At 43.1% G+C, this 16,891-nt stretch overlaps 1 protein-coding gene across 3 annotated transcripts in view; it reads left to right on the top strand.

Moving 5' to 3' along the window:
- The first annotated feature begins 3,062 nt into the window (after positions 1 to 3,062).
- The window catches only part of LOC109621581 (beta-alanine transporter), a 72,426-nt gene continuing 58,597 nt past the window's right edge, over positions 3,063 to 16,891 (top strand). For 2 of the 3 annotated variants that reach the window (XM_062846220.1, XM_062846219.1), the window contains exon 1: positions 3,063 to 3,232. The gene's annotated coding sequence lies outside the window, so the exon portion shown is untranslated. The remainder of the gene's footprint in view (positions 3,233 to 16,891) is intronic. The other variant, XM_062846221.1, reaches the window with a different exon arrangement.

Genomic DNA, 16,891 nt, shown 5'->3' with positions numbered 1-16,891 from the left:
AATATGCGAATAATGAAAAAATATTCGAAGGCACACGGTGAATGGCGCCTTGACGGTATCTCAAAAAGGAGCAAATGGATTTTTATTCTCTCAGTTGCATTGGAAAGATCGTACTCTGTTCTGTTTATGGTGGAAAAACTGCAGGTACCTTTTTATAACTAATTTGATTTGCGGATTGTTATCAATAACTTATTTATATCTAAACGTGTTATTGGAATATTTTACAAATTCGCTATTATTAAGTTGTTATTGAAACAACAAAACGTGTTATTTAACTGGTCTTCCATGAACATTTTTTTGTTATGATTTTTATTATTTTGCCGCTTATGACAGACAAGTTTATAACATGATATGTTATGTTAATAACAAGAAAATAACTATTTCCGTTGCTCAGTTATTTTGCCAAAATTACATATTTTGTTAGGCTGTTGCTATTCCCTTCTGCTCGGTTAACCTTTTCAGGCCCACCCTTCCTTGCTTTCCGAGGCGCCTGGCTGGGGTCCGACTTGCCGGCATCACTGCCGAGTGTCGGCAGTGCAGACTTTCGGGGTTAGTATCCTCCTGGCCTTGCGGGCGCCGCCAGACAGCTCCACACCTGACCGCTGCCTCTCCCGCTTCTGCGAGTGCTTATCACACTTGTTCTGTAGCTTAGTTGGTTCAAGCGCCGGACTAGCGATAACGAAGTCGTGGGTTCGAATCCCACCAAAACAAGTGGTAATTTTTTCACAAATTTATCTCTCAATTTGCCAATTAAACGTACTTTGCCTAAAAATACTTCAAGTTTTTACGTCTTATCACACTCCTTTTGGACTTTCTGGCGAAAGTGAAGACCTCCGTCTGAGTAGACTTCGTAACGTTTACTTTCAAAGGTCCTCACTAGTGTTGGACTTCGTGGACGCAAAGTCGATGATCTTACCAAGCCACCTCGATTGCGGGTAATCCTACCCTTTTTGGTTGATGACCTTCAACAACCACGCCCCGTCCAGTATTTCCACCGGTTGGTTTGCCGAGGAGTGGATCGAAGCTCCCACGCTGGAGCTGCGTACGCAGCTTCCCGCTCCAGCTCCTTGCTTCTCTTCTTAACGGAGACCTCGCCAACCCACTTCTTGTGAAGGGGTTAGCCTCGCCACTACTACTTCCTCCTATTTGATTTTGATTTTTATTAGAGTTTTTAATGTTCAATCCCACGTGTTACACCATGTCAGAAGCCTGCCTTAATGCGGTACTGTAATCCCTGCTGCCCAAACCGAACGCAGTTGCTTGATTTCGTCCAGTTGAAACAGACTTAAGAAATTGCACTGAAGTAGTCGACAACTAACTGGAACGTACCAGTTAAGTCTTGTCTCTGAAAGTCAGAATGTGTGTTCAATGTATTCAGTATAGCGCTTCAACTGTGATATAGCATGCTTTTTAGCTTGTTCTGTGAGCACTCCTATTTTTTTTTTGCTAAGAGTTTTCTTTATTAATTGATTATTGTACACTGTCATAACGGTACGATGAATGTTCTTAACCCAAGAAGTCAAGAATATTTCGAACCCTTCATTCATGACCTTGTTGAATAGTCGCGCGCCTATCGCATTGGCTACCTCAAATTTCAATATATTGAAATTAATAGCAAGATTCGGTGGAAGACAGTATTGCGACGATTGATACCCCCATAATGTGTCAACTGTATTGTGAGCTGTTGTCATCGACGCACGGGATGATAAGGAATGCCCCCGAATCTCGCGTTGCTAAGAAGTATGACGAAAACATTAGTAAAGCAACTTTGGTGACATTACAATCAACAAGTTTCCACATGAATTGAAAACTGCACAAAACTATTGGAATACGCTTAATAGCCTGAAAGAGCATCAAAACTTGTAAGTAATGGAAACATTGAAGAGAATATTATTATATTCTATATATTTTGATATAAAATATCAAAATTGTAAAGTTTGCTTAACAAAATGCCATAAGACCTAACACTTCTTAACAGGTTTCTCAGAATCCAGGGCAGGGCTGCAATATTTCGACAGGCCTTTATGATAGCGATATTTTGCTTTTTTCATTTTCTCCGTTTTGGTTTTCCTGTCAAAGTTGCTTTCCGATCAGCAACACGGGAGCGAAATGAAATAGGTACTCACACTCGCACGCAGCGTGCTGAAAGCGAGAGCTGACAGGGCTAAATTTCCATTCAATTTTCTGTAGTTGAGTGTTTTCACCCGTGCTAACGTATAGGGCACTCACTCTCACAAGCCACCGCTTGAGACGAATGGCCTTTCAGCATGAGTAGTGTGTGGATGATTGGGAATTGATCTTGTTGGGTCGCTCACGAATGGAACTCTCGGACTCTGTCAGTTCTCACATCGAGGAACTGAAAACGACCGCCGCAGTCATTCATTTTCGGCTGAAAAACAGGCACTGAGACTGATATTTTGCAGGACTGATCCAGGGTCATGCTTATATTATCCAACTAATGCAATAACTATTTTGCACAGTAATTTTTGCTGATCAACTCAATTGGATAATGATCCTCCAAAGACTTGTGTGTGATCTCACGAGTCGAATACCCGTACGTTTGGAATGAAGCTGCACCTTCACTTGGGCTGCGACGCCAACCCACCATTGAAGAGCGTTCTTATCACGCGTTAGAGCTAAAATGTATCAGCCGCACGTTGTTGGTATAACAATCAAGAGTAACTGGGTGTCTACTAGCCCCGGTCAGAAACGCAAATTCATCTTCGCTCGCGCTCATGCAGCGGCCGTCTTTCCTGGACGGAGACTACCGGGCCAGCTGGACCGGGAAATGATTATTAGCTCAACGCGTATCAGCTGTGCCCGCGGTCGTCCGTCCCGTGGAGACGCCGCATCCACCGCGCCGCTCCAAGATGATCCGAATTAGTTAGTGACTGAACGTGGACAACTTTTATTTGCCTCGGGATGGACACTTATGCTCGTTGTGTTTACTCGCGCGCTACCGGTGGCGGCGATGCCATATTTCACTTTTAACAAGATAATGGAGTCAAGCCTGTTTAGAGCAGTACCTACTGTCGTCGTCTTGAAGAGTTGGCAGGCAACCGACCTACCGACGACGGCGGGCGGCCGATCCAGGAGTTCAGCAGATCATTGGGTCGACAGATTTCGCGTGACATTGGTCGGGTACGGTAACCGCTCCCAGGTGGAGATGGATCGTGGTCTCGTGAGAAGTTCGTGAAAATCAGTTGGATTTGTGAAGTTATTTGTTACAAAGGTATTGTTACTGCTTGATGAATTAGATTTTAACTTTTAGCGGTGTGATCAATAGTATAAGATAGTTTCTTATTCGGAATGTATTAAGAAATTGCGAAACAGAGTGTAATCTGCAGGTTGTGAAAGTGCAAGTTCATTCATAGAAATGTTGCTCAACTGTTCATTAATAGTGCTCGAAAGTTTGATTGACGTATGTATCTACATGGAATCTGAGTTCCTCTCAACGGTGCTATAATTCTAAAAATTTCCAGTAATCGTTCTGTCACAACGTTCATACCAGGAAGACTATTGAATTTCATAGAACAGAATATAGCAGACAAATGCAACGAACAGCAATCCCTTTACTCCAAAAACTGGCCTGAACTGGAAGTTACAAGTGATACGAATTATCGCAGTTGAGTTGAGAATTCATGTGCAACACCTCTCTAAAAGCAAGCTCTATGATGTTTCTCGAATCTTCAATTAAGTATATCGGGATGGCATTGGAATCATCTGCCGTACTGTTTCTTCGAGTGTTGTGTCTGTATCCTGCTAAATTTATTCAATGTTCCGTGTGAGTTCTCCACTGGTACTGATCTTGGGTTAATCGCTTCAAGCTGGACGTTGAGTGTTGGTGTCTTCTTCAACCGAAAACAGCCATCGTGTGAGTTTTTTTAGCTGATATGTTGATGTAGCTGATGTATGACAATTGTGAGAATTTGCCACATTTTCGAGGTCCCAACAGCAGAGATGCATTTTGAACGCTCATTTATTTATTTATTTATTTAATAAATAATAAAAGCATGTTCAAAATTTTGAACACAATCTAGATTACTAGATTGAACACCGAGCGGTGTTCAAAATTGACAGGTCAGATGCGTTTTGTTTAAATTGGGAAGGAGTTTTCTATCGATGAGAAAGCAACATTGCAATGCTTCCAAGCCCTTAGCTATCGTTAGGTATCGTATGCCATTCTCATTACACTAGGCCGGGTAGGCTCTAGATGCCCGAGCTTGGCCGGGTGTAGTGAGAAGAGCCCTAATATTCGATATTTTTCGTGGAGCAGTCAAGTCTCCGTCGGTTGTTCCCGCAGTGTGGGGCCCACGCATTATGCCATATTTGCTCGGATGTCTTCCAAATAGATTCAGTAGGTTGGCTCCAGAGGCACATTCTCCTCCACAAGATTCTGATATTCAATATCTTGAGCCACCATTTCATTGACCTATTATTTATTTCACGGTGTATGCCGTGATTTCGACAATGATTTTTCTTAAGGGTCTAACTGACTTGATCGATTTCTCTTCGTCGACTCTCTCTTTCGCTAATGACTTGAGCAAAACAAACACAATCATTATTATTTTTGTTTCTAGAACAAAATGTAGTCGCCGTCTTCGCATTTCAACCAAAATGTCTTTGGAAAACTTAATACACTTTCCGTAATAACACAAAGAGAGGATCGATGAAGAGAAATCGAAAATGTCAGTTAGGCCCTAATGAAGAATCAGTGTCGATTTAATTTTCACTTCCAAATTCCATTTTGGTTCTAGGCTTGGTTCTAGGTGTAAGTGTAAGACACATACGGCCACACACGGTAGCAATTTGTTGCTATCAGTTGCTACTAGCTACGAGGAGCACTGTGATCAGGCGCCTGAAATGTTTGAACATGAACACGGCTCACGTGAGCACAGCTCTTGAACAGAACATGAACAGAACGCGTTCAAATGCATCTCCCAACAGATTTATCACCCATTCACTCATGTATCCCCTAAGGGTACATAGGGCCAACGAATAAACGATCTCCATCCTGGGCGGCTGCTCGCATTAGCCTTGACTTGAGTCCAGGTCGTATTTCTATCGATCTCCTTAATTTCCCTATTCAGGCTTCATCGGAACAAGCCTCGAGATCTGCTTTTGCTGCGATGTCTTGTCGAGTTCCAATACAGCGCTTGCTGGTAGATTTCATCTCCGTCCTTTCGTAATGTGTGGCCGACTCACCTCTGTTGATATCGGTTTCTGATGGTCTCGTCTGTGGAGCTCAGTATTTGAAATTGAGACCCAGTTGTGAGCTCATCATGCTCGAATTATAAACCGCAGATATAGGTTGATGTAAACCTGTGTGATAACTGCCGACTCGCACCACGTTTTGCTGGCTTCGAATAGCAACGTCTGACGCTATCAGATTCTGAATGCCAAGATATTTAAGACAGTTTTGACGTAAACTACGTCTATGGGGAAGGTACGGTACTGTACCACGGCACCGGGTGTAAAATGAAAATCTAAATTTTGCGACCGTCACGAAATTATGAAAGATTTTGCACGCTAATAACTCAGCCATTTATTGACCGATTTTCAAAATTTTGCCATCAAACAATCGCAAAACTATGTCCCTTTCATGTCAAATAAAGAAAACTATTGATTTTCAACAGCAAACTATTGAAAATTGCGGAAAAGTGAACCTATGTTTTAATTTTATCCAGCCAATCACGAGCGAGCACATTTTTTTGGGATTTCTCGCTTGGTATATAAGTTATTGTCTTCTTCTCATCTTCCATCATTCTTCCGCGACACCTCGAGGGGAACGCATCGGAGGACTGCTAGCCAGTTTCTCCGCTTGCTTCTCCCTTCAGTATGCTTTGGCAAGCCGAGCGTGGTGGTCGTCGGCTGTTGCCACTTGCTTTACCAGTCGTCGTCGCGTCGCCGTGCGCGGTACCAGTGGGGCCGCCAACCAGACCGGATCAGCTCTGCGAAAATTTTCTTCATTCTGGCTTCATCGGGCGTCCGGGCAGCGCAAGCCAACATTGGAATTAACACAATCATGGAACGCGCTTGCAGTAATACTGCAAGTAAATTAAAACAGCCCTTGAAAGGGCTACGAAAATGTCCCACGGGAGTGAATCGAATAATTCTCAGGAGGAAAGCCTCCTTCAGTATGTTCTGCCTAGGCATGCGCGGTGGTCATCGGCTGATGCTAGTTGTCATGGCAACGCTGTGCGCGGTACCAGTGGGGCCGCCAACCAGTTCACACCGGATCGGATCTGCGAAAACTTTCTCAATCGGGCGTCCGGGCAGCACAAGCCAACATCGGAATCAACAAAATTATGGAACGCGCTTGCAGAAATACTGCAAGAAAATTAAAACAGCCCTTGTAAGAGCTTCGAAAATGTCCCACGGGAGTGAACCGAATAATTTTCTCATGAGGAAAGCCAATCACTGTGAGCGCTGTGTGAAAATTGAACTGCGCTTTGTCGTAACATTGAGATATTCAATTCAAATGTGTGAAAACTGCGCTAGTTGATTGGCAATCGGAAAACATTTTCTTCAACTCAGATGATGAAGAAATTTTCATTTTGATGAAATGTATTACTCAGTGTTGCCATATTTCAATGTGTGCAAATCTTCGCAATATTCTTAAATGTTCTTTACAATTTTGCCGAAAAATTTATAGATATATAGAAATTATTTGTTAAACATTATAATTGTGCTGATCGATTTGCAAAAGTTCAATAAGATAATTATTATTGGAAAGCATTTTGTGTGCACTGTGCGAAAATCTGTATGGCATCACTAATTTACACCCCTCTTTCATCTAACCAATCACGTGCGAGAGGGGAATTTGAACCTCTTTGCCGTCCAGCCGTCTAGTATATAAGTTATTGTCTTCTTCTCATCTTCCATCATTCTTTCGTGACACCTCGAGGAGAACGCATCGGAGTACAGCTAGCTAGTTTCTCCGTTTTCTTTTCCCTTCAGTATGCTTTGGCAAGCCAAGCGCGATGGTTGTCGATGGTTGCGCTTTCGTGTGTTCCCTTCGCATCGTCGTCGTGCGCGGCGCTACTGGAGCCCCCACCAGCCGGTTCAAACTGATGCACGGCAAAACTGATACGACACGGTAGCCTTGCTGCCCGACGACGTTTTGCACAGCATCGTCACGCAAAGCTAACGCTGCCGATCTGGATTTGGTTGTCATAATTACCGAATTTCACCTCATGTACGCATTAATTGAACAATTATTGTTCAGCATATAGATTCAAACAGCCCTTCTAAGGGCTTTGAAAATGTTTTCCACAAGAGAGAACCGAATAATTTTCCAAGAAAGACGTCGGGACACAAACTTCTTCGCATCTTTCATCATTCATTCACACCTCGAGGAAGACGCATCGGAAGACTGCTAGCCAGTTTCTCCGTTTGCTGCTCCCTTCAGTATGCTTTGGCTATCCGGACGCGGTGGCCGTCGGCTGTTATAGTTTATTGCATTGCTAACTGGACTGCGACAGAGTGCGAAATCTTAAATAAAAGTGCGATATTGCATCAAATCGTTCCGGTGTCTTCACCGCACTTATTCATCATGAGCTAATGAATAAGTGCGGTGAAGACACCGAAACGATCTGACACCAAATCGCACTTTTATTTGAGATTCCGCACTTCCTCGTCGCACTTTTAACTGCGCAATGCGCAATACTATAGTCGTCTTTGCATTGTTGTGCGCGGTACCAGTGGGGCTGCTAACCAGTTCACACCGGATCAGATCTCTGGTGCGGCAGGAGCGAAAACTTTCTTCATTCTGGCTTCAAAGGGCGTCCGGGCAGCTTCGCAGAAGCCAACAAAACTACACCGCTGAATAGCGCTTGCAGTAAAACAGCCCTTGTAAGGGCTACGAAAATATCTCACAGGAGTGAAAGAATAATTTTCTTAGGACGAAATCCCGGGACACAAGTGTCAATCACTGTGAGCGCTGTGTGAAAATTGAATAGCGCTCCGTCGCAACCATGACATATTCAATACAAATTTGTTTAAACTGTGCTAGTTGATTGGAAATTTCGAAAACATTTTCTTCTTCTCACATGATGAAGAAAATTTCACATTGATGAATGTATTACTCAGTGTTGCCATATTTCAATGTGTGCAAGTCTTCGCAAAATTCGTAAATCTCTACAATTTTGCCTAAAAATTTGCATGATTTATCGAAATTATGCAAATGTTCAATCGAAAGCATTTGGTGTGCGTTGTGAAAGTGTCGAAACCACCGAGAATTTAAAATAAACTGCATCAAAGGCGCGGCGCGGAAATTTAACCATGTTTTGTCGCATAGGAGCTCAATTTTCTGTAAAATTGATTCGAACAGTTCTTTAAAGGGCCAACAATTTTCTGAAAGATTGTACGGTGAGTTTTCCGAGAAAGTTACTACCGCCAAGAATTTGAAACCAACTACATCAAAAGCATTTTGTGGAAATCAATCCGCATCTTGTCGCAGAAAAGGCAACATTTCTCTAGTGCGAGAATTTCCCTATTGCATTCCTTTTCATCATAACAAGTGTTTGAAAATTGAGACTACCAAACCAATTATTCTTGCAAAGCCTATCATCGTCGCAACAGCTTGTCTTAATACCTGACCGTGTCACCGAATCTGGCGAGTACGCTTCCTTCTAGCGTGTACAGTGTATGGTTATAAAGGAATTTCTTCAGGCTTTGCTTATGCTTCAAACTTTGTTCTAAATATTTCCAACACAAATCCCCAGAATCCACCAGAATCTTGTAGAATTTACCTTGTTAAAATTAACGATTCCCAAACCATTAGCCACTACAAATTCTATTATTGATACAAAGAAATTGCATAGTAGTCCTTTGTCGTTCATAAAAAACTGTTTTACGTAGTTTACGTCATGCGGTTGTGTCTTGTACACACCCCTCTGATTTTTGATATTCTCTACTATTTGCCCAGCTACTGTAAATTTGTAGGGGTTGTCTGTATTGAGACATCCAACGATTTTATATTGCTGACGTTGACGATTGGACCTGCCGCAAAGGAGCGTTCGGCCTGGCCAGGTTGAGCTTACTCTGGATGGAAGAGCGCCGTTGGGCTAGTAGCATCGGCCAGATCGAAGTGAACAACTGATGATTCATAGTCATGAGGCGCCAAAGTAACCTAAGATTCGGTGCACGGTAAATCGCCCCTACCATGATCTCGTCGATTACGATGAGGAACAGTAGCGGCGATAGTACACATCCTTTCATCTCACTTGTGACTAACCGGATGAGGTTGAACAAAGTTCCGTTATGCAGGACTCTGCATGTTAAACCCTCGTACTGCGTTTCGATTTGATTCTCTAGACTGTTGTTTAAGGTTTAAAAGATAATATTCATTATCAGCATCATGATTACAAACGAAACTTTTCAAGAAAAGTGCTTTACACTTGGCCTCCGGATCTTGCAGTCCTAACCCTCCTGTTCGTGTATGCCCTGCATACGACGAAAAAGAGAAGTAGCGCGCCGCCTATATTTCACCTGCAGAAACAACGCTCGTTCGTCGACAGTTGTTATACGGCTAAAAAGGGGAACTATTCGTTAACCATGGCGTACAACCATCTTCCGGAGACACTCTTGTATAAAAGGAGATCGAGAATGTGCATCGATCTCTTTTCTGCCGCAAAGCACCATCTCGGCGCCATCACGTGAAGTGGATCTTCGTACACCCTGAGAAATCTTTAGAATTGAATTATACCAAATAAAAGTATTAAGGTACACCGGGGCAAGTTGAAACGAGTGGGGCAAGATGAAACAGCGGGTTAACATGATGTTTTCTAATGATAATAAACAGTTTGATCGCCATAACGCATAGTTTTTGATTCAAACAATCTTTTAACGAAGGATGAATTACCAAAATGTATTGAAATCTGTTTCAAAACATCGTGTTTCATCTTGCCCCACCCGTTTCAACTTGCCCCGGTGTACCTTAAGTGATTTAGAATTAAAATTAATATAAGTTGAAATTCGTGTAATAAAGTGGACTATTTAAATAAATCGTGTGACTACAGTGAAATCAAGTGCAATAAAATCAATTATTATTTTGAACTGCTGATACCGAAACAATTCTGTGCTAGTTCCTGGGAATTCAACATCCGGCTAAACTACTCCGTTGCTGCTCGCTGTGCTCTCGACATAATGGTCCTTCGAACCGGATAGCGTCGAATCTCCGCTAGTCCGACAGTCCAGCGCCTGTGAGTAACCGCCAGAGTGAAGCTGCTAGTGAAACCCAGAAAGTTCTACAGTGAAGCCGCCATCTTGGGAATCGACCGTTCCGTCGAAGACGCACTCCTTCCGGAACCGATTCGGACCCGCTTGTCCAGCTTTCGAACGACGACTTCCTGTATACTGTACCAATACAAGGCAAATTAATTGCCTCTAGGAGATCCACTTCGTGACGTCATCATGTCCAACGACCGCAAACTCAAGTCCCTCAAGGTGCGACAGAAGAGCCTTATTACATCACTCAACCTTATCAAGCTATTCGTCGATGGATACGACGAGGAAACCCAGGCCGACGAGGTACCCGTGCGGCTTGAACGTCTTTCGAAGCTGTGGGCAGACTACAATGAAGTCCAGAACGAGCTTGAGACCCTAGACGAGGCTGCCCTGGAAACCCTCCTCGAAGAGCGGTCTAAGCTGGAGACCGCCTACTACCGCATCAAAGGTTTTCTTCTGGCACACAACAAGTCATCGCTCAATGAAACCCTCTCTCCAACCAGTCTTGCGCCACCACAACCTCTCCCGTCTGCATCGCAGGTACGACTACCGGACGTCAAACTCCCGGTGTTCGACGGCAAGCTGGAAAACTGGTTAAATTTCCACGGCTTGTTCGTATCGTTGGTGCACTCGTCCACCGCTCTGTCGAACATACAAAAATTTTACTACCTGCGATCATCGCTAGCAGACGATGCCCTGCAGCCAGTGTTGCGAATACTCACTTGCAAGAGTGATACTCATTTGCTTCTATCTCAGTCCAGAAGCATGCTATCAAAAAATGACGTTAGAAGGGCTTTTAGATTATTGTTTAATCTAAAAGTTTGCCGAATAAAGTAATGGTCGTAGACGCATACCAAAGTTGTGAGAGAGCTGTGAGTACGAGGTGAGTAAAATTCGTGTAATTTTTACTCACCTTGTGCTCACACCTCTCACACGGTTTTGGTATGCGTCTGCGACCTTTACTTTATTCGGCAAACTTTTAGATTAAACAACAATCTAAAACCCATTCAAACATCATTTTTTGATAGCATGCTTCTGGACTGAAATAGAAGCAAGTGAGTATAATTTTTTGCTAGTGAGTATTCCCAACACTGCCTGCAGCTGGTTCAGTCCATCCCAATCAGCGCCATAAACTACCCCGTGGCGTGGAATCTCTTGCTGGATCATTTCCAGAACACCGATCGGCTGAAGCAAACATACGTGGACGCTCTTTTCGAATTCGCCCCTCTCAAGCGCGAATCGGCCACCGAACTCCATAGCTTGGTGGAGAAATTTGAGGCGAATGTTCGAATACTTAAGCAGCTTGGAGAACGGACGGAGCATTGGGACATCCTTCTAATACGCATCCTCAGCACACGCCTCGATCCAACGACTAGAAGAGGTTGGGAAGATCACGCCGCTTCTCAAAATGCCGTTTCGTTCAAGGACCTGACTGCCTTTCTTCAACGACGAGTCACGGTGCTGCAATCGATTCAACCATCCAAACCAATCGACACTTCGTTAACCCTCCTACCGAAAAAACCGGCACAGCGTCCTGTTTCGAATCATGGAGCGAACCAAGCAACAACATATCCACGAAAATGTGTAATCTGTACTGCCCACCATCCGCTCTATCTCTGCGAAGCCTTCTCAAAGCTGCCTGCCGACCAAAAGGAGGACGAAGTTCATCGACATCATCTTTGCCGTAACTGCTTGCGGCAGGGACACTATTCGAAAGATTGCGCATCATCTTCTACCTGCAGAAAATGCCGAGGACGACACCACACCCAGCTGTGCACGACCGATTCCATTTCCGTTTCATCGAGATCGCAGCCCACCGAAGCCCAACAATCAAAGTCGACGACACCATCTCCAGAAAGTAATCAACCATCTACCTCTGCCTCTGCCACGATCACCGAAACTGTGAGTTGCGCATCTGCCGGCGACCCACAGAAGACCATCCTACTCGCTACAGCGGTCATCAACATTATCGACGACGACGGTGCGAAGCACACCGCCCGTGCACTCCTCGACTCTGGGAGCGAATGCTGCTTCATCACTGAACGTCTTTCCCAACGCATCAAAGCCCATCGAAAGAAAATTCACCTCCCTATCACCGGTATCGGCCAAGCTTCCACCCATGCGAAGCAGAAGTTCCTCACAAGGATTTGTTCACGAGTTGGCGAGTACTCCACCAACGTCGAGTTCCTTGTTCTACCAAGCGTCACCATCGATCTACCAGCAACGTCCGTCGACACTTCGGCCTGGGACATGCCACCCGGCATTCAACTTGCCGATCCAACATTCGCTGACACAAACCCAGTGGACGTCATCATAGGAGCCGAAATCTTCTTTGAACTCTTCCGAGTTCCTGGACGAATAGCCCTTGGCAATAACCAACCAGTGCTCATAAATTCCGTGTTCGGCTGGGTGGTATCGGGGAAATCAACTACCCGTCCGTCGACTCCAATAGTCTCACACTTTGCTGCCATCTCAAGCAACCTAACCGGCGTAGCGGACAAACATGATTCAACTCCCAAAAGGTACCCTGCAGTCCCACTCAACAACCAGCTTCAGCAGCCATTGGTTTCAGCTCATCAACCAACCCCAGAAGACAACAATCCGCCAGCAGCGTACACCGAAATCCCGAATGAGCCAGCTTCATCTCAGTTCAACATCCACGCCACCAGTGAAGCCCATTCACCACCTTATGCTGCCCAACAAACATCCATTGCCAAAGGATGTCTCAATCAGCTCGCCATTCACAAGAAAACAACAGACCAAACCATGAGTCACATCACAACCCGCTTTCACACAGAAGTTGCATACCACCAACTATCTGAGCTCATTCCACCGATACTCGAAATTCAATCCACGAGAAAAACAACGGACCTTTCTTCGGCTGCCACCAATCCAGACCGCCATCACTTTCCATCAACTAAACATCAACAGCTACAACCAACCCAACGATAAGAATCCCGTTCGTCGAATCAACAAAACAGTATTGCCCCCCAGGTTCTCCAGCACCAACAAATCGTGCAAGTCATCTGCATCACTCGAATGCTCACCCCAGCAGATCAACAATCGACGCAAATGGCATCTTCAGGCAGCTTCTCTAACACCCAATACATCTGGTCAATGGCATCCGATCATAGGGGCCAGCTTTTCCATTCAACGAGAAGTTTGGCTTTCCGTCAATGGACGAATGATCCATTCACCATCCCGGGTCGTTCTTCACCAACTACAGAACATTGCTTTTCTGCGGAAAGCTGCACTGAATCAGCCACTTGCACGATCTACACTGGAGCTCTTCATTTGCTTCTCATTACTGAAGCTCATCGTCCATGTCATCATCAAACCAAACATCGGATTCTCGGAGCAACGTGGATGGAATACGATCGTCACTTTGAGAGGAGCACCTAAAATGAAACGAATACAGGCCTTCTATTAGGAAGGACATGGTGAGTACCTGTCCATTTCAAATAATTTTCCCGAAACCCGCTACCGGGTCTTAATTTTGCAGAATCTAAAATTTCAACAACTGAGCAAAACAAATCTTCCGTGAAGTATGCAAGTCATCTGTCGTCGACCAGCTGTCAGTGAAGGAGAAGGAAGGAGAATATCGATCAAAGGGACAGATGACAGAAACGCTGTTTCTGAGGGGCCAGTATGTTCGTGTATGCCCTGCATACGACGAAAAAGAGAAGTAGCGCGCCGCCTATATTTCACCTGCAGAAACAACGCTCGTTCGTCGACAGTTGTTATACGGCTAAAAAGGGGAACTATTCGTTAACCATGGCGTACAACCATCTTCCGGAGACACTCTTGTATAAAAGGAGATCGAGAATGTGCATCGATCTCTTTTCTTCCGCAAAGCACCATCTCGGCGCCATCACGTGAAGTGGATCTTCGTACACCCTGAGAAATCTTTAGAATTGAATTAAACCAAATAAAAGTATTAAGTGATTTAGAATTAAAATTAATATAAGTTGAAATTCGTGTAATAAAGTGGACTATTTAAATAAATCGTGTGACTACAGTGAAATCAAGTGCAATAAAATCAATTATTATTTTGAACTGCTGATACCGAAACAATTCTGTGCTAGTTCCTGGGAATTCAACATCCGGCTAAACTACTCCGTTGCTGCTCGCTGTGCTCTCGACACCTCCCTTTTCAAAAGGTAAATAGAGTTGCTTTCTGTCAACTTTGAATACATTGTCATGCCATACGAACATACCCACAGTTGATTTTATTTTAGCTAGATGAATATTCTTTGGTGGGAAAATTTCAGCTGTGTACCATAATTTGGACAATACAAACACATTTACAAACCACACTCGCTGAATCAAGTTTAATTTTCTAAATTTATTCAGATTCAATCTGTACTTTATATCGTTAATCAATTTATCGAAGTTATGATTAATGCTTTCACTCCAGGATTTTTTGAACACCACTCCTAGTATGTTCAATTCATCAGTTTCTCTGATCAACTGAGGTCCCGATGGACAGCCGTTGAGCCTCAGAAATTTTGATTTAGTTATATTCAACTTGATTCTCGCGAAGCTGGCAAAAGAAGAGATGATTTTCATAAGTAAATCAAATTCTTCATCAGTTCGTATGAACACATTCAAATCATCTGCGTATGCAATTACTTTAAGGATATTATTGTAGACAAGAATCCCACAAGTGTTCGCATAAATATTTCTAATAAGAGGTTCTATATATAAAACAAACATTATCATGCTTAGAGGGCAACCTTGCCGAACTGAAGCTTTGATACGAAATTCTCGACTTAAATAACCATTAAACAAAATTCTAGAAGTTGCCTGAGAGTACAATCTTTTTATACACTCAATCGATTGGTCTGGAAAATTGAATTTCCGTAACGTTTTCCAGAGGAACGGATGATGAACTCTATCAAATGCCTTCTCAAGGTCTAAACTGACCACGAAACCCTCGAAACGTTTTGTTTCAATCGACTTAGTGAATATTTTCCTCAAGTTTTCTAAACTGTCTATGCATGATTTATCTTTCATGCAAGCACTTTGACCCGGGCCGAGCAAACCATTAAATAACGGTTGAATTCTATTAGCCAAAATTTTTGAAAATAACTTTTAATCTGCGTTTAGCAACGTTATTGGCCTGTAGTTTTCTAGATGTGTCAGATCGCCTCGTTTTGGAATTAGTGTTACAATTCCATCTGTGAAATCTTTGGGTGGGTTCATGGAGCCTGTTAGGTATCCATTAAAAAGCCTACACATATCATCTTTCATGAGATGAAAATGCTTCAAATAAAATTCACATGTTAACCCATCTGGGCCAGGAGATTTTTTCTGGTTGCATGTTTTCAAAATTTGCCAAATTTCTTCAACTGTTATGGGTTCAGATAGTAATATTGCCTCTTCCGGTTCTACACACGATGTTATACAATTTAAAGGGTTTTCATCTGGGTCCTGAAGATCTTCTTCTCTGTCCTCACAAAACAAATCTTGAAAATGATTCTGAATAATTCCGCTTAGGCCTCCACGATCTGTAACCAATCCATTTTCTCCTAATAATTTCAACTGATTGCTAGAAACTCCTCTGTGAACTTGCTTGGAGACCTGAAAAATACTAACTTTTTCTCCTTCAGCAAAATTGCTTTCATGTAATTTCTTAGACAAATTTTTAAGTCTATCGTACTCAATTTCCATCAAACGAGATTTGGCTAAATTTATCAATATTGAAACATCTTGTCCATTCGCTAAACGCGCATTTAAATCAATTAATTTGCTCAACTGCTCACTTTTAGCTTCTCTGATTTTACTGTTAATTTTCCAAGCTTCTGTTTTGTAGAACTGTCTGCATTTTGGTTTCATCACAAAATTTCACCAACAGCTTAAATCAGTACCAAACATCACACAATTTTTAAGAATTTCGTACTGTTCTTCGAATCTATTTGAAATTTCCTCCGACTCCAGAATACTGGGATTGATTTTCCAGTACCCTCGTCCTCTCGTAACAACTTTTGATTTTGACGTTTTGATTTTCATAACTACAGCGGAGTGATCGGAAACAGCTACTGGAATTGTAGCTAAATCAGCTACACTTTTAACAAAGTCAACAGGTGCATAAAATCGATCCAGTCTTGAGGCAGATTCGCCTCTGAAGAAGGTGAATTCAGCCTTTTTCATGTCCTTCGCTACATCCTTCAATTGAAATAAATCTACTAAGTTTTTTAACCTGGCGCATGAGGCGTTAGACGGTCCCTTTGAACCAGAAGCTTCTAATGTACAGTTAAAGTCTCCTCCTATCACTGAATATGAGGCATCGTGTTTACTCAGATGTACCGACATCAAATTTGTAAATAAATCGTTTCGTTCTCTGCGATAAGTTGACTCCGAATGTGCATAAACGTTTATAAAATTTATACCGTTAACTACTAGTGAAATTATTCGGCCGTTCGATTCTAAAAGAACAATTGAAATTTCCATACTTTTCCGCGCAAGAATAGCCGTTCCTTTGCTATCAGATTCAAATCTCCTGTAAACCCATCTCTTCCGTTGCCTTTCGATGCCGTCTGGCGTGACGTTAATGACGTTAATGAACGCGATCGCCGTGCTTGTAATTTCAATAGACCGGGACTTTGACCGTCACCTACCTTAACGCTTTTGGCCGTACTGCCTGTGTTTGACTCTCTAC

Source organism: Aedes albopictus, chromosome 1 (genome assembly GCF_035046485.1).
Source record: "Aedes albopictus strain Foshan chromosome 1, AalbF5, whole genome shotgun sequence".
Taxonomy (NCBI): domain Eukaryota; kingdom Metazoa; phylum Arthropoda; class Insecta; order Diptera; family Culicidae; genus Aedes; species Aedes albopictus.
Note: the sequence above shows the minus strand (reverse complement) of the source record. Positions and strands in the feature narration are given on the sequence as shown.